Source organism: Pinus tabuliformis, chromosome 6, assembly GCF_031772625.1.
Source record: "Pinus tabuliformis cultivar Carrire ecotype Pingquan chromosome 6, CPIR1, whole genome shotgun sequence".
In the NCBI taxonomy this organism is placed as follows: Eukaryota; Viridiplantae; Streptophyta; class Pinopsida; order Pinales; family Pinaceae; genus Pinus; species Pinus tabuliformis.
Window position 1 is genome coordinate 1,593,333,148 of NC_142292.1, and position 19,088 is coordinate 1,593,352,235.

Below are 19,088 nucleotides of genomic sequence, written 5' to 3' on the forward strand. Positions count from 1 at the left end.
TGGTACCAAGGTCCCATTCTTCTTGAATTTTCTGGAAGGGGAGTGTCTTTTGTTTTATTGATTGGAATCCTGTCCAGGCTGACTTTTTAGATTAAAGTTATTTGACAGTGACATGGATTTAAATAAATAGATATAATGGGAGGTGCAACTTTTGTGAATGATTTCTTCCTCAGCACTATTTTGTAGGATGGCTTCTTTATGTAAAAGTTTTCGTCTGGATATAATGACTAGTGTGTTTACTTGGGCTCAGGCATATGAGAAATCTGAGGATCCAATTTACGTACTGGAGAATAACATCCCTATTGATCCACAATATTATCTAGAGAATCAGCTGAGCAAGGTGAAAGACCAAAGCATCATCACTTGCAGTTTATGCTCTTTTTGAAAATTTCACCAGTGTTTCAAATATATCTTGATAGATAGTAATTCTTTCCAGCTAAGTGTTTTTTATTAGTGCCTGTTTTTGCTCTTTAGTCGCTGTTGAGAATATTTGAGCCCATTTTGAAGAATGCAAGCAAGGAGCTTCTTCATGGTAGTCACACACAAGCAGTTTCCATATCAACTCCTTCAAATAGTGGAATTATGAAATTTGCCAAGAAACAACTCAGTTGTATTGGTTGTAAAACACCTATCAGGTATTTAGTTAATACAAGTAGAGGGTGTCCTGCATGTGGTTTCCTTGCTTATAGTAGTGCACAATTGAGAGTAACTATTATTTCAGTTTGGCGCTTTAGAAAGCTACTAGGGTTCATCTTTTTGATGTGGAAAAATCTACGAGGTTGCATGATTCCATGCCTGCTCTCCTTGTAAGAAGCTGTCTAGCTTTCTTATAATAAGAATGTCTGGTTAGGTTGCTTCATACTGAAATTCATGATGTTACCTGATTTCATGTTGCCATTGCAGCAAAGAAGATCAGACACTTTGTTCACATTGCAAAGGAAGAGAAGCAGAATTGTATCAGAAAACAGTTGCAAATGGTAAGCTGGTATTCTAATACCATTACTCTTTATTTGGAGAATTTAAAGTAGGCCTTGTGTCTATTGTTCTCACCTAGATTTTCTATCATATGACACTAATATTTGATCAATGTCAGTGAGGGAATTAGAAATGCTCTTTGGTAAACTATGGACACAATGTCAGCGGTGCCAAGGCTCTCTGCACCAAGATGTTCTTTGCACAAGGTTTTTGAATGCTATATTTCAAGTATTACATTTTCATAACATGATTTAAATTTACATTATGGATGTATTTTGTAACATTTGTGTGATCATGCATTTGTTTTTAATTAATAGGATGTTTTTTTTTTTTTTTTTTTTACAATTACTATCTCTTTTATACTTGCATTGATGTCCTATCCTTATTGTAGTCGTGACTGCCCAATATTTTATCATAGGAAGGAAGCTCAGAAAGACCTAACTGAAGCAGAGGTGCAACTAGAGCGCTGGCAGTTTTGAGGATGCTGCCTGTGTAGATTGTAATTTTTTGTATTATCGAATATTTTTGTTTTCCTGAATTTTCTCTGGTGTATGTTTCTCTGATTTAATGGACCAGGGAATTTATTTGGTCCCTGAATCAGGATGAGCATGGTTTATTTATTGTACAGTAATTGTCACATCTTTGTTATTTAATGTTAACCAGTTTGATATATCTTTTCTCCTTGCAAATGAGATGGAGAAAAAGTCAAAATAGATACATACTTCCCAAGGCACACCCTATAAATGCAATGTGCACGCATATCCCAAATTTTAGGAGAGCACACACTATAAAACATAGATCTGTAGGCTTACATATGTATATCCAGACATGCATATAGTTGAATGGATGGATGGATGGATAGGTAGATAGAGATGGATACACAGATAGATTGGCAGGAGCATTGCAACTACAGTGTTCACTACTAAAATGACTGGAAATAACATGACAGATTTTACAGTTTTATTATTCGAAGAGTATCTTCTACGTTTAAACAATATCATTGAGAGTGAACACTGCAAGGATGCATATGATGGATTGAGGATAGTGGAACTGAAGTTTAGATCACCATATCTGTGATGCGCTGACTTTGAAGTTATTTCATTGGGTGTCATGCGACTGTTGATTAAGTACGCTTATAATACCGGTTTTTCATATGGGAAATTTACCATTGGTTATGTGATTAAAGTCCCTACAGGGGATCTTTCATTTACTGTCACTAAAACAGCTATTTCTTTAAATGATTCTCATGGGAATGATGTTCCAAACATGGATGTATTTAACATGATCATGAAAGTGGTAATGAAAGCTGTCGAGGATTATGAAAAATAATTTATCTCAGGGTTATTCCTTCGCTTGTATATTTCAGGGATGCAGGACAAGGAGGTCACTCTTAGCGAGGATGAAATTAATTCCCAACTTAGGGAATTAATTAAGTCGGCATAGTGGGTGGAAAACCACAAGCAGTGAAATCTATGGTTAGGAAACCTCATTATCCCAATTATGTAACGGCACTCCCAGCTAGGCGTAAGGACATGAAGCCTTTCATTTTTGCCGATACGGAGACTGTTCTCGTCAATGATGTTCATGTCCCTTATGCAGCCGGTTCCTTAATTGTATACCCTGGTGATGATATTGCAGCCATGCCTGATTATGCAACTCAAATCTTTTTCAGTGAGGATTCTACCTTCATCATGCCTGAATTTGAAGAAAGAAGTCATAACATGTTGTTACAATTTCTAATGCACTTAGTTTTGGTTGCTGAGAGCAGGAATATTAACACTGTTTACTTCCATAACTTATCTTGGTTCGATGGTATTTTATTGATGAAGTATTATACTTCTCATGAAGTATTTTGAGCAGATTTATCTTTTTTTAAATAATTTTTGGCAGGAGAAAATCCGAGACAATAGTTTGAGCAGATTTATTTATGAACATTTATTTTTTTTTAAATAATTTTTTATATTGTCTCTAGAGAGACAATAGTTTGAATTACGGACATTTATTTTTTTTTAAATATTTTTTTATATTGTCTCTAGAGAGACAATAGTTTGAATTATGGACATTTATTTTTTTAAAATAAATGTTTTTATTGTCTCTAGAGATACAATAGTTTGAATTATGGACATTTATTTTTTTTAAAATAATTTTTTATATTGTCTCTAGAGAGACAATAGTTTGAATTATGGAATTGTCTCTAAAAAGACAAAATGGTAATTGTCTTTAAAGAGACACAAATGAAATTGTCTCTAGAGAGACAAATCAAATTGTCTTTATAGAGACAATAATAATATGTGTTCTATATTTTCATTATAGCGACAAATTTTTGAGACATTATATTTTGAGAGACCAGCTTAGAGACAATATTTAAGACAATATTTAAGACAATATTTGAGTTTCTTTTTGTCTTAAGTTAAGACAATTGATTCAAATATTGTCTTAAATATTGTCTTAAAACCCCCTACATGTAGTAGTGCTAAATCAGTATGCTAGAACGATATAACATACAAAATAAATAAATAAAATGCAGATGCGAAGAGTTTGCATATAATAACGGAAGCAGGAAAAAGTGATTGCAGCTTACCTCTCTCCGAAGGCTTTGATCAACGTCAGCTGGAGTCTGTCCTTTTAAAAGTTGGCTTAGATACTGTGTTGTGAATGTCTTTGTGTCCTCCATGACTTTTTCTCCGGGAAACGAAATGTTTGAAGCTCGGAATAATGACAACATGCTTCTCACTTGTTCATCACCTCTTCCTTCTTCACAACTGGAATTGCAGAAGAACTGCCCGTTTTGATATTTGAAATTCTCTGAGACATCTGTTTCATGAATGTACGATATTCTATGAGAACTAAAGTATTACATTTTTTTATTTTTTATTTAACTGTCAACCGACATCAATGGTATATTTTAATCTCTCTGACCTGAAGAGACGTTATATCGATGAATTTGGGGTGCCCGAAATGCCAAAGCTGTAGAGTTGAGATTTTTGATGAGGGAATCTCTTGATCCCAGCCCGACGCCCCTTTCGTTCCAACAGCTACTCATCATCAAGGAATCAGGTTTTAATGATCAACCAACGAGTATTTCTACTCTAGAAGTGCATGCAATCACTGAATCCTATAAATGGTAAATCAAATTCATGCATAATGATCAACCTGTAAACGTAATCCATGGCTAATTTTATTTCAGGTTGAAAATGTCTATCAATTCCCAGACATTCGATAATATCAACCATCTGAAGACGTCTGATTAAATCATCACCGCCATCACTACGGCGATCATTCATGTCACTCAAAAAAAGATGTTTGATATCTTGAACAAGCGTTTCGGATCGTTCACGATATGCAGGTGGCTGCTCACGGCGCATTTCAATGAAATACAATGTCATCTTGCAGAGATTGATGAATCATGGATTTTAACGATCAATTCTAAATGAACACAAGGGAATATGTAGAAGAATATATTGAGATTAAGATAAATAGTTGGTAAGGTGTTTACTTTTTAAGTTTGAATTTTATATAAGAGATTGAAGATTCAAGTCAATTATAGATTCTAGAAACATGATGATTTTAGAAACATAATGAATATAGCACAATCTTAATGACCATGAGAAAAAATTTATTCCAACTAACATGTCCGAGAGCACAATCTATTTTTTTTAGAAAAAAAAAAAAAAAAACATTACAAAATAAATTTGAAGAATTAGAAATTGCGTTCAAATTTTCTATCTTTTATATCTAAATCTTAAGTGGAGCTTTATTTTCTAGAAACATAATGAATATAGCACAATCTTAATGACCATGAGAAATTTTTTATTCCAATCAACATGTACACAATCTATATTTTTTGAAAACAAAAACAAACATTACAAAATAGATTTGAGGTTCAAAAATCTAGTCATACTTTCAGGATGGTTCTAAATGATCTATATGAATCAAAATATTCAAAGAGATAGCAGTTCAAAATATAGTGTAATTCATGTAAAAAATTGTTGCTATACATTTAACTTTTATGTGCAATATTGAAATGGGATATTTTACTTATAACATTCTAAATTATATTGAAAAAAATTGAGATTTTTTTAATGAACAAATACAATGAATGAAATTCTTAATTGGAAAAATTGAGGACCAAGTATGTCTAGCGTATTTGAGATTAAGAGTGAATATAAGTTATACTGTTAACTTGGAGGAATGATCAAATATAATTACACAATATATAATGAATACAGTGATTAGTCAGTGCATGACATATCTCTAGTAAGACATGATCCTAGCAATCATTTTCCTCTTGATTGTTATTAATTCAATATTAACCAATGCAAGTTATGTTGTTTGACTTTGAAAACAAATATTTATTTTTTAATATCATTGAAAACAAATATTTAGTTTTCAATATCATTGAAAAAATATTTTTCAATTATTTGATTAGACCATTACTTGAAGGTCTTATTGCATCCTTTGCACAATATAATGCAATGTGATAAATGCCTCATATTTTATTGCCATAAATTAAGGATGTAGTTGCAATATTTATGTCATGATTTTTAAATATTTGTCCAATGACTTTTCATTCTTATGCTTCATAGGAAAACCATCTAAAATCAAAATCTTTTGAAAATAGTTCATACTTACTTAAATAACATATTTGCCATCAAATACTTCCTAACATAATTTAATGAAGTTTTTGCATAAGAAAATGGATAGGAACAAGATGTAAATAAACATACTTACCATTATTTGGGTTCCTCAACACTCTAACAAGTAGGAGTAAATATGTAAATTTGCGGACTTACTAGTAGATACTACCCACCAAAGTGGATTCTACCCACCAAAAATATATGCAAGTCCTTGTCCCACAGTAGGAAATTATTATTCCCACTTCATATATAGTTTGTAATTTTTATAAACAAATAATTTCCATTTGAGTACCCAAGGGACTACACTTCCTTGCAACAGTTGTTTACTTGTGTAATAAATGAAATGTATACAAATTAATTAGTTTCACAATATATAAATGCTACTTCTAGAAATTGTGTTTAAATATTTTAATTTTGAGTTTTAGTATCATTGTCATATTACTTTTTATACAAAAAATAATCCATATATCTCGATTAGGAGTAACCAAATGATGGAATCTTGCTACAAAACATGTAAAGTTGTAGAGAATAGAGTACTCATGATGAAAGTGTTATAAGCATAGGATAAATATGAACAAGAACAAGCTACACTTATAACAAGAAGGAAATCCAACCAATGTCCTATTAAACTTTGGGTATATTTATACATAGATAAGATAGTTGGAGCAGTTTTACCTTCTCTTAACCAACCATCATTTACATTATCTTACATATTTACCGAGACAATGTGTATGATGACAACATAGGTCTAAAGACCCTTACAACAACCCTCTTACCCTCAACCTTCTCTTAACCAATCATCATTTACTTTATCTTACATATTTACCGAGTATTACCAATGTTTACGATGACAACATAGCTCTTACCCTCAACCTTCTCTTAACCAACCATCATTTACTTTATCTTACATATTTAGTGAGTATTACCAATGTGTATGATGACAACATAGGTCTAAAGACCCTTACAACATCCCTCTTACCCTCAACTTTCTCTTAACCAACCATCATTTACTTTATCTTACATATTTACAGAGTATTACCAATGTGCATGATGACAACATAGTTCTAAAGACCCTTACAACATCCCTCTTACCCTCAACCTTCTCTTAACCAACCATCATTTACTTTATCTTATATATTTACCGAGTATTACTATCATTTAAATAATGTGTATGATGATTACATAGGTCTAAATACCCTTACAACATCCCTCCACCCTCAAATGCACTGGATAGGAAGATGCACGTGTATAAGGATTATTGTGACTTCTTCATGTTCGATGGTCACATCTTGCAAATCTTCATTATTCACATTTCTAGTGCAGTGTTCTCAACCATATAAACTACTACTCTAACCAAGAACCTTAAGGAAGCTCCTCTCTAGTTTAGGGGTGTCCTTTTAGCTCTCTCTACTACAAGTCCATTTTTAGTGCAGTGTTCTCAACCATATAAACTACTACTCCAACCAAGAACATTAAGGAAGCTCCTCTCCAGTTTAGGGGTGTCCTTTTTGCTCTCTCTACTACAACTCCAAGGCATGACTGTTATTTCTGGGAGTCTCTACTTAATCATAAAATTTGTGAAACATCTACATAAAAACCATCCAGCTTTTTCTTCTACTACAATCAAACAACAATTATGCAATCTTCATATTAGGAGATTATCATAGTGTTTTCATCATCATTAACACTTCATCTCGTTATGTGCATGTTCTGCTAATTTGATTTGATGTTCTTGATTGCATCATTCACAACATGTATTATTTTAAAAATCATTTCTATTGTAAGTTCCTTTTATGTTGTCGGTTTTTATTATCTTATATATTATAAAGTCTTTATTTAAATTACATGAAGGATATCACTCGAAATTTCTATGACTCAATTAACTATTTTTGCAATCTTAATTGACTAATTGTCGACAGACATCAACAAAAACTAACCAACTTTATTACATGAAACAGATTCGACTTGACTCTATCATCCTTCGTGATAATTTTTTTCCCTTATACAAATCTCCATAAGTTTGACTGCGATAAACATATTAAATCATTCTAATAATAGGTAAAAGTTGACTCCTATAATAATCAACTTTATCAACCAACATAAATAGACCAATAAATCGAAGTCAACTATTATGGACTTGGTTGATGCTCTAATGAGACTTTTCTCAAAGTAAACTTGCATATGCTTTGTTTGTCGAATCTTTCGATTAAGTTCAAAGATGTGTGTCAAGAAGACTCATCCACTTCCATGTGCATTCTTGTTATCCATATCGACGAACGCCACACATCAACCATAACTAAATTCGGCTGCATGGACTAGGTCGAACTTTAGTCAGATGAACCCCAGTCAAAAGTAAAACAATTTCATCTATCCAATTAACAAAATTTTGACATCGCCCGTCCAATAACAATATACCAGTCGACCAACAATAAAATACGAGTTGAATACTTTGTATTCTTTATCGAAACTCGTACCACCGGAGCTACGCATACATTATACCCTACAACTTTTCCATGAATATACAAACAAAGTTTGAAAGGGTCAAATCACTTAGAAAGATTGACAAGGCAGTACTACAATTTATTCGTGACGCTTGCTTCGTGAAGCGTTCCATAGGAAGTTTAAATGGTCGACTATTACATTGGCCGGGTCAATCCTTATTGGTTTTCCATTAATGACGAGGTCGATTAACCAGTCAATCCTTACTTTAGCCTTTTCCAAATAAACATATTCTTTCTGGTATGGTTGACTGATTACTCTAACAAAATGAAATATTTTGTTAAAGTCGAAGTTTGAGTTCGGAAAAAAAATCAGGTTGAAGTCGATTTTTCCAATACTCGACCACAGGTTACTCGTCCAACTGGACTAAAAAAATTTAAAGTCCGCCAACACGTTTTGAAAGTTGTATGCAATCAACTGCTCATCCTAACAATAATGCATATAAATTAAAACCAAATTATTCGGTCTCTGTATTAGTATTTTCTTGCAGTAGAAAACTTTAGTGGGTTTTAGTGTGATTTTTTAGTGTAGGAATTTGGTAGAAGAAATTAAGATGAAATTTTGATTTGTGTTATTTAAACTGGTTTTTTTTATTTTTTGACTGTATATATAGATTCAACAAGCTGAAAAACCTTAGGGCATTTGGATTTTGCAGGGGTTGCCCATCAAACTTGTGATTTCAGTAAATTCCTGACAGATTTTAGAAAAATAGACAAAAAAAACCACTAAAAAACTTTAAAAAATCAGACAAAAACAAGTAGAATAAAAACTCAATTAAACAAAGCCATGGTGATCGGTTTCTACATTCTGCAATGAAAGTCACACAAATACGAGTTTTATGAGCTCATCCCCATTTTCATTTTCTATTTCATTAAGAATGGGAGCGCTACCATTCTTCAATATCTCGACCGCTGCAGGCCGAAACTAGAACAATCGACTAGAACATCCAGTGACATCGATGGATGAACTGGAGCCTTGGCATCAGTGATCCTCTTTCACGGGTCGAAAGCCAGAATTCTCTCCAACAGATCCACTGCCTCGGGGGTAGCATGTGGAACTATGCTTTTCAGGGACACCGTGGTCATGGTGGGCAACGTAGACCGAACATAGCGACAAATGACCTCGTTCTCGAGGAAGTCGAGGGGATCATTCAGGGAGGGCTTGGGAACCACACTGAAGATCTGTCTCAGCCACACTATGATGTCCATATCGTCGCTCAGGTTGTTGAAGAGAGCGTCGTCGCTATGGTTGTGACCAAGAAGCTCTGCGAAAATGCAGCAGAGAGACCATACGTCGATGGTCGGGTTGTAACACTTCTCGTCGGCATCATCGGTGCATAGGAGCTCCGGGGACCTATATCCAACAATCAACATCAACCGAGTCATCCAAGCACCTTCGATCAGGGAGAGACCGAAGTCCCAAGGTTTTGTGAGCCAGTTGGGGGCGATGAAAACATTTTGGGGCTTCAGGTATTCCTGGAGGATGTTTGCAGAGTGCAAGTACTATATTGTGTATATCAGCTGGTTTAGAACCAATTTGCATTCCATTGAAAATATTTAAACACCATATTTTACTCGAACTTCTTCATAGTCTTCTGAAATCTCCTCTTCTCTTTCATCATCTTATTTTTCTTCTTCGTCATTGTTGTCATTATCATCAATGTTATTACTATGGAAATGGTCGAAGTGCAATTTCATTTTATCCAAAACAATGGCAAAAGAGTCGCAACTTCCATTTTTTCAATAGAGCCACAACTTCCTTTTTTCAATAGGCCCCAGAATATCTATGATTCTGATGATAAAAGGGTAAGTGACTTATTGAGGAATTCAAACCTCTCGTAGCAATATCTTGGTGCCCAAATCTTTTCAGAATGTGTCATAGAATACCATGATGGAAACTTTATGGGCATGGCCCTTGGATCCCTCCTCAATCAACTTCTAATAAACATCAAAGTATGTCCTCCTTCTAACAACATCCTCACCAACAATTTCCGAGGAAGCAAGATTTTTCTAGATCAATAACTTGTCGAACAAATATTCATTTACAGAAAAATCTTAATCTTTGTCTTCCATTAGTGCAACCTAAAGGGGTCTTAACATTATGAAGGATTATAGGTCTTAGTCTCTTAATGTACCATATAATTTTTCTCCAAATGGTTAAAGGCCAGAAAAGTTATAGTGGAAATAGACAAGGGGTATAATTTACAATTTTGATGTATGTAAAGAAAAAAAATATTGAAAATAGTAAACACTATTAATTTCACACACGAAGACACACATAAGTTGACTCTATATGTGTATGTAGTTTCATGTACAACGGTTTTGTCGAACTTATAGAAAAATAACGTCAAAGATAGAGATATATATATAAAAAAATAGAAATTGATGGTTTCATATATTTGCAACCCAAACCACCACATCCATAATCTCAAACACATATCTAAAGAAGTCAAGTCATCGTGCACATAAGATTCAAGCTAGCAAAAGGTTAAACTAGAAAGATTGCATGTGTGTTCCTAGCACTAAAAATGCATGCATGTTCCAAGCACTAAAAATGTATGTGTCTTTCTAGCTCTAAAAATGTGTGCATGTTCCTAGCACTAAAAACTTATGTGCATTTTTAGCAAAAAAATGCACACACATTCCGAGAAGCAAAAATGTATGTGCATCCCTAGTGCAAGGAATGCATGCACGTTCCTATTTCTAGTGGTTTATCACATAAAAAAAGGTTGATGTCGAGTTGGGGGGTGGGGAGAAGGAGGGCGAGAGAGGGGGGGATAGAATGGACAAAGGGGAGAGAGAGAGAGAAGAATGAGTTGGTGAGTGATGGGAGAGAGTGAGTGAGAGAGATAAGGAAAGAGAGTGGGGAATGGATAGGAAGGAAGATAATTGTGGTTGACACAAGGAGGAAGAGAGAGACAAAGGTGGATGGGGGTTGTTGTGAAGGAGGGATTGAGAGAGAGAGAAAGAGAGTCTATATGACTTTGTGAGAGTGGGGGGGGGGGGGGGGGGGGGGGGGGGGAGAAAGAAAGAGTAGAGGGGAAAGAGATAATAAGAGTGAGAGATAGAGATATGATGTGGGTGAGTGAGGGAAGAGAATAATAAAGGGGGGATAATGAGGGAGATAGAGAGATAGGGAGGGAGAGATAGAAAGGATGAAGGGAGGGAGACAGAGATAGAACTGAATGACAGATAGAGAGAGTGAGAGGGAGGCATAAGAGAGAAGGAGAGAGGGAGAGAGGAGAGAGAAGGAGAGAAGGAAAGGAGGTGAGGTGGGAGGAATGAGAGAGGATTTAAGGGGAGAGAGAGGTCATGTGATAAAAAGAGGGAAATATAAAGTTGAAAGGGGGTTGTGAATTAGGGATTAAGGCAGTGGGGAGGATAGGGAGAGAGGAAGCATGGGAGAGCTGAGAGGGGAAGATGGGAGTTAGGAAGGGAGGGAGAGAATAAGAGAGAGAATGAGGAAAATATATAATTGGAAGGAGGAGAGAGGGACTGATTGAGAGAGAGAGAGAGGGAGAGTGAGTGAGAGAGATGTATATATATATGGAGAGAGAGGGCGGGAGGAAATGTAAATAGATCTGGAGGGGGTAGATAAAGGAAGGGAGAAGAAAGAAGAGAGATATATAGAGGGAAGGGCACAGAGAGAGAGAGGTTGAGAGACAAAGAGAGGGTGATGAGGGAAAGAGAGAGTAAGGGAGTGAGGAAGATAGGAGAGAAGGACGGAAGCAGGGAAGAGGAGAGGTGAGGAGGAATGATGGAAGGAGAGAGAGATAGAGGTTGAGAACAAGAGGGAGGGAGAGAGAGAGACAAGTAGATATGGAGAGAGAAATAGTGAGAGTTGGAGGGTGAGAGAAAGATATGGATAAGAAGAGGAGAGACAAAGAGTTAGAGATAAAAGGGGGAGGAGAGGGAGGATGTAACAACACTGGTGAAAATTCCATGTAATAAAAGTAAATAAAGGAAAAATATATTTAACCATAGATGATGGGACACTTATTCCAAGCTGAATGTTGGGCATAATCTAGTGGCCTAGCTGCAGGGTGGCCTAGCTACAGGCGTTAGAGACAATCATTCAAAACCTGAAACAATTTCTTCTAATTCAGGCAGAACATCTTCTTGGATTTCCTGTGTATTATCACTCATCTACCCCCAAAGTTAGATACTCTGCTAAATTAATAGAACTACTAATTTAGCCGCAATCGCCAAATGCCTTACAAACCCTCTAAACATCACATATCGCATGTCGCAAGCTCACCGGAAGGTTCCTTTACTTATTAATGATGCGATGTGATATTTATCAGCACTCTTTGTATCACATGTCACATTTCGCAACTCCACCGGCCAGGTCATTCACTCTTGAACCTTGCGATGCGATATTAACCAACGATCCAACGGTCAACATCAATAGTGATCCAACGGTCACTATGATATCGCATGGAGATCTATGTGACGATACCGCCTCACAGAGCCGATAGAATTATAAAACCCAACTTATAACACTTTAGGTCCGGACTTGAGATTAACACCCGATGACAGAGGCTTTTAGAATCTACAGCTCGCAGGACTTCAATTAACACAAGGTTTAATAACAGGGCCAACCCCCGCTGTTGACTATGCCACAATGTGTTGAAAATGAAATCAATGGTTAATAATGAGTGCGGGACTTCAGTCCTAGATCAAGAATTCATGCACTTCTAACCCCACAGTCGCTAATACATGACAAAATCAAATTAAATGCAATCACACAGAACAATAGAACTCTAAGTTTTAAGCCAAACTAGAAATTCAAAGATACACAGAGACACTGCGGAGGGACACGACTCCTCCGGGATTGACCAATTACACAACACAAATACACAGAGTTATGTTTTCTACAACTTAATCATATATGGCTAAAACAAGCCAAATCAGTCAAAATCCCCTTGCAATGATTCAAAACTAACATAAGTACTAGTTTATTAACAACCAGATCCTAAATCAAAGGATAAAATTAACTAATCCTATCTAATCTGCATGATACACTCCTCCAGAATCTCCACTACATCTAACTAATAGAATTTATTACATAATAATCCAAATCCTAGATTCTAGTTCAAATCCTAACTAGAAAGCTTTGTAAATTGATAGCTAAAGGATCCTACACCTTTGCCTGTAAACTTTTTTTGTATTTCTGGAATAATACGAAGCCTTTGGTCTTTAAGCCTCATGCTCCTGCATCAGACTCCTGAGGAAAAAATTCTTCATGGGCTTTTGTCCATGAGCTTTTCTATAGAACTGCCCAATTTCTGTAGCATGGCATCTGTAACCCATGTAGCATGAGCAATTGGTTGATCATTCCACTTGACCAAATACTAAAAATACTTATGTGCCCTTGTCTTCTTTAACAATTTCTTGTCCAGAATCCTCTCTTGTTGCAATTCCTTCGCTGTAGGTAACTGTTTTACCCAATCAACCTCTTGTTTTTCTCGATCCTCTGTTGTGTCATCTTCTTGTTCCTTTTCATACATGTATAAGTCATCAACATTAAAAATTGGAGATATTCTAATATCAGGGGGTAATCTAATTTCATATGCATTTGCAGAAAATTTTCTCAAGACTCTCCATGGTCCAATTTTCTTAAACTTTAGTTTGTTATAGTCTCTTTTTGGAAATCTTTCCTTCCTCAGGTGTGCTAAAACCAAATCTCCAACTTCAAAGTTAACTTCTCTCCTTCTCAAGTCTGCTCTACTTTTGTACTTTATGTTACTGTCCTGTAGTTGTTGTTTTACCTGTTCATGTATTGCTTGCATCTCTGAAGCAAAATCTTCCCCTTTAGCACTTCTCATCTCAGCTTTTCCCAAATTTCTTAATTCAGACACTCCTCTTGGGTGCATTCCATAAACTATATGGAATGGACTCTGCCCTGTGCTCCTGTTAGGAGAGTCATTATATGCATATTTAGCCTGTGCCAATACTTGATCCCATTGTTTTGGATGTTCACCTGTAAGACTTTTCAGAAGATTACCCAAGCTTCTGTTTACAACTTCAGTCTGTCCATCCATCTAAGGATGATAAGCAGAACTGAAACTCAGTTTAGTTCCAAGCTTCTTCCACAATGTCCTCCAAAAATGTCCAACAAATTTGGAGTCTCTGTCTAAAACAATACTCTTAGGTAACCCATGCAATCTTACAATCTCTTTAAAAAACAGATTAGCAATGTGAGTAGCATCACTGGTTTTATAACATGGAATAAAATGTGCCATTTTTGAAAATCTGTCAACCACAACATAAATTGAATCATTTCCTCTTTGAGTCTTTGGTAAGCCCAAAACAAAATCCATGCTTACCATATCCCAAGGTCTATCTGGAATAGGTAATGGAACATACAACCTTGTGTTTTGGCTTCTTCCTTTTGCATACTGACAAACTTTACAATTTTTCACATACTTCTCCACTTTAGTCCTCATCTTCGGCCAGAAATAAAACTTGTTCAACAGCTCATAATTCCTGTCTGCACCAAAATGTCCTACAAGTCCACCACTATGTTTCTCCTTGATTAAATTTTCCCTCATAGAACAATTTGGTATGCACAGTTGATTTCTTTTAAACAACAACCCATCTTGCAAGAAATAATCAAGCCACTTACTTTTGTCTAACAAAACAGGATTTTTACAAGCTTCAAATGCCTCTTTAAAATCTAAGTCTTTTTCATACAATTCCTTAAGAAAATCAAAACCCAACACTTGAATTTGACTTTCTTGAAGTAGTATGTTTCTTCTACTTAAGGCATTTGCTACTTTATTTGATTGACCGATTATATGTTTTAATACAAAATTAAAACTTTGTAGGTATTCTACCCATTTAGCATGCTTCTGGTTAAGTTTTGGCTATTGCATAATGTACTGTAATGCATGGTTATCTGAATATAGTATAAACTCCTTGGACATCAAGTAATATTTCCACTTCTTCAAAGACTGCAGCACTACATAAAACTCCTTGTCATAAGAAGAGTATTTCCTCTTTGATTCATTCAGTTTCTGACTGAAATAAGCTACAGGTTTGTCCTCTTGGCTTAAAACACCTCCAATGGCTTGTCCACTGGCATCACATTTCACTTGGAAAGGTCTATTAAAATCAGGAAAAACCAAAATAGGCTTTTCAGTGATCTTCCTTTTCAATAGCTGAAAGTTCCTTTCTGCTTCAGTAGTCCATTTAAATGATTGTCTGTCCTTCTTTATTGTGTCAATAATTGAAGCATTAATCTTACTAAAATTCCTTATGAATTTCCAATAAAAACTAGCAAGATCGTGGAAACTTCTTACCTCAAAGACACTTTTTGGTGAAGGCCACTCCATGATAGCCTTGATCTTCTCTGGATCCATCTTTAACCCCTCAACAGAAACAACAAAACCCCGATACACCAACTCCTCCTTCATGAATGAACATTTCTTTAAATTTAGGAGTAACTTCTCTTGCTGCAACCTTTGTAAGACATAATTCAGATCTCTCATGTGTTCCTCCTTAGACCTGCTATAAACTAATATATCGTCCAAATATACTATTACAAAATTACCAATAAATTCCTTAAAAACTTCATTCATAAGCCTCATGAATGTACTAGGTTCATTTGACAACCCAAAAGGCATTACCAACCATTCATACAATCCTTCATTTGTTTTAAAAGCAGTTTTCCATTCATTCCCCTCTCTAATTCGGATTTGATGATAACCAAATTTTAAATATGACTTTGTAAAATATCTTGCTCCACCCAAACAATCCATCAAATCTTCAATTCTAGGTAAAGGAAATTTGTACCTGATTGTTATCTTATTGATTGCTCGCGAGTCAGTGCACATTCTCCAGCCTCCATCCTTATTTGGGCTCAACACTGTTGGCATTGCGCAAGGACTCAAACTATCTCTAACCAGTCCCCTGTCTAACAGTTCCTAAACCTATTTCCTAATCTCTTCATTCTCTGTGGGAGTCATCCTGTAAGCTGCTTTATTAGGTAGATTTGGTTCTGGAATCAAATCTATGTGATGACTGATTTTTCTAATGGGTGGTAACTCATCAGGCAAATCATCTAACATGATATCACAATAACTGTCGAGCATCTCTTGAATTTCAGTTGGTAAATCAGAAACTTTTGTGGGAGTAATTATTACCTTAGGTTTTCAAACCAATGCAAAACTTACCTCATCTTCCTCCATCTGCTGTAAATACTCCTTTCCACTCAGCAAAAGGGTCTTTGCTTCAGGTTTCTTCGATGTATCTTCTTCTTCTATTGGCAGCAATGTATGATTGGCACCATCCTTGCTGAATTTGTAGGTGTTCTTCTTTCCATCATGCATAGCTCCTCTATCATACTGCCATGGTCTACCCAACAATATATGACACACATCCATAGGCATCACATCACACAAAATTTTATCTTTATACTTGCCCAACTGCAAATCCACTTCACATTGTTCATTTACTAACAACTGATGTCCCTTTTGTAGCCATGACACCTTGTAAGGTGTTGGATGTTTCTTTGTCTTCAATTTCAACTTCTCCACCACTTTTGTAGAGACCAAATTATCAGTGCTGCCACTATCAATTATCATCTGACAACATTTTCCTTGAACCTTGCACACAGTCCTAAACAAAGCCTTCCTTTGTGCTGGTTCAACAACTTCCTTTGCTGGCTTTAGCAATACTTTGTTAACTACCAAATATTCTCCTCTCTCTGGTACATTTTCTTCTTCTATCATTGTTGTTGCTTCCTCTTCAGTCTGAGCAACAATTGCATTTCTCTGAGGTGTTCCTGCATTTTCTGGGCACTCATAGGCTTTGTGTCCCAGCTTGTTACATATGTAACATCTAACTTCTCTTCCTCTACCTCTGCCTCCTCTTCCTCTAAAAAAACTCCCTCTACCACTTGCATCACATCTTGTGGGTGCATGCTAACTTGAGCTGTTGCTAGCTCCATCTCTAGGTGTTGTAGATCTTCCTCTACCACCTTGTCTTCCCCTTCCTCGAAAAGTACCTCTATTTCTGGCAGACTGCTTTCTCATGATTTTTTCTTCAGCCTTCAATACCATTTGATAAGCCTCTTCTACTGTCTTAGGAGACAATACACTTATCTCATCTTGAATTTCCATTCTAAGACCATTCACATATCTGGCAACCTTCTCATCTATATCTTGGATTTTTCCTGCTCTTATACTCACTTTGTAGAATTCCTTTGTGTGTTCCTTTACTGTCATAGACCTCTGTCTAAGATTCTACATCTGTCTAAATAATGTTTGCTGATAGTCACTTGGCAGAAACTTACTTTTCTGTTTTGCCACCATCCTATTCCAATTCTTAATTGGTTGTTTGCCAAGTCTTCTTCTTTCTTCCTGCACTCCATCCCACCAAAGTGTTGCATGTCCTTTCAACTTTGTGACAACAAACTTCACCTTCTTTTCATCCTTTGTTTCTTCATAATCGAAGAATTTCTCCATGTCATTAATCTAGTCTATCAGCTCCTCAGGATTTAATCCTCCTGCATAAATTGAAACCTCAGTTCTGGGTCTAGATGTGGATTTCAACACTGACTTAAAGAATCTCATCTCAAGAGTAACTTCTACAGGTTCCTCCTCTTCTGCAGCTTCAGCTTCAGGTTCACTGACATCTCCAACATCTGCATCTCTCCCTGTTTCCATTGCTTCTAATCTAGCTTGCATTTGTTGCATAGCTTCCATCACTTCAACATTTGCAACAGGTCTTCCTCTTCTACCACGTCCTCTTCCAACTCTGAAAGCCATGGTGGATTTCTTTCTCTGATCCTTGAGACCCTGTTCAATGTCAGTAGGCTGCTCTGATACCACAAATGGTGGCCGGGGTGCAGGCGTTAGAGACAATCATTCAAAACCCGAAACAATTTCTTCTAATTCAGGTGGAATATCTTCTTGGATTTCATGTGTATTATCAGTCCTCTATCCCGAAAGTTAGATACTCTACTAAATTAACAAAACCAATAATTTTGTCGCAATCGCCAAATGCCTTACAAACCCTCTAAACATCGCATATTGCACGTTGCAAACTCACCGGCAAGTTCCTTTACTTATTAATGATGCGATGCGATATTTATCGGTGTGCTTCGTATCGCATGTTGCATTTCACAACTCCGTTAGCCAGGTCATTCACTCTTGAACCTTGCGATGCGATATTAACCAATGATCCAACTGTCAACATCAACAGTGATCCGACGGTCACTGTGATATCGCATGGAGATCTATGCGATGATACCACCTCATGGAGCCGATAGAATTATAAACCCCAACTTATAACACTTCAGGTCTGGACTTGAGATTAACACCCGATGACAAAGGTTTTTAGAATCTACGGCTCGCGGGACTTCGATTAACACAAGGTTTAATAATAGGGCCAACCCCCGTTGTTGACTATGCCACAATGCATTGAAAATGAAATCAACAGTTAATAATGAGTGTAGGACTTCAGTCCTAGATCAAGAATTCACGCACTTCTAACCTCGTAGTCTCTAATACACGACAAAATCAAATTAAATGCGATCACACAGAACAATAAAACTCTGAGTTTTAAGCCAAACTGGAAATTCAAAGATACACAGAGACACTGCAGAGGGACACGACTCCTTCGGGATTGACCAATTACACAACACAAATACACAGAGTTATGTTTTTTGCAACTTAATCATATATGGCTAAAACAAGCTGAATTAGTCAAAATCCCCTTATAATGATTCAGAACTTACATAATTACTAGTTCATTAACAACCAGATCCTAAATCAAAGGATTGAATTAACTAATCCTATCTAATCTACATGATACTCTCCTCGAGAATCTCCACTACATCTAACTAATAGAATTTATTACATGATAATCAAATCCTAGATTCTAGTTCAAATCCTAACTAGAAAGATTTGTAAATTGACAAATAAAGGATCCCACTCCTTTGCCTGTAAGCTTTTTTTATTTTTGGAATAAT

General features: G+C 36.0%; 1 pseudogene; it reads right to left on the bottom strand.

Moving 5' to 3' along the window:
* The window catches only part of LOC149264927 (longifolene synthase-like), a 56,162-nt pseudogene that overhangs the window by 23,587 nt on the left and 13,487 nt on the right, over positions 1-19,088 (bottom strand).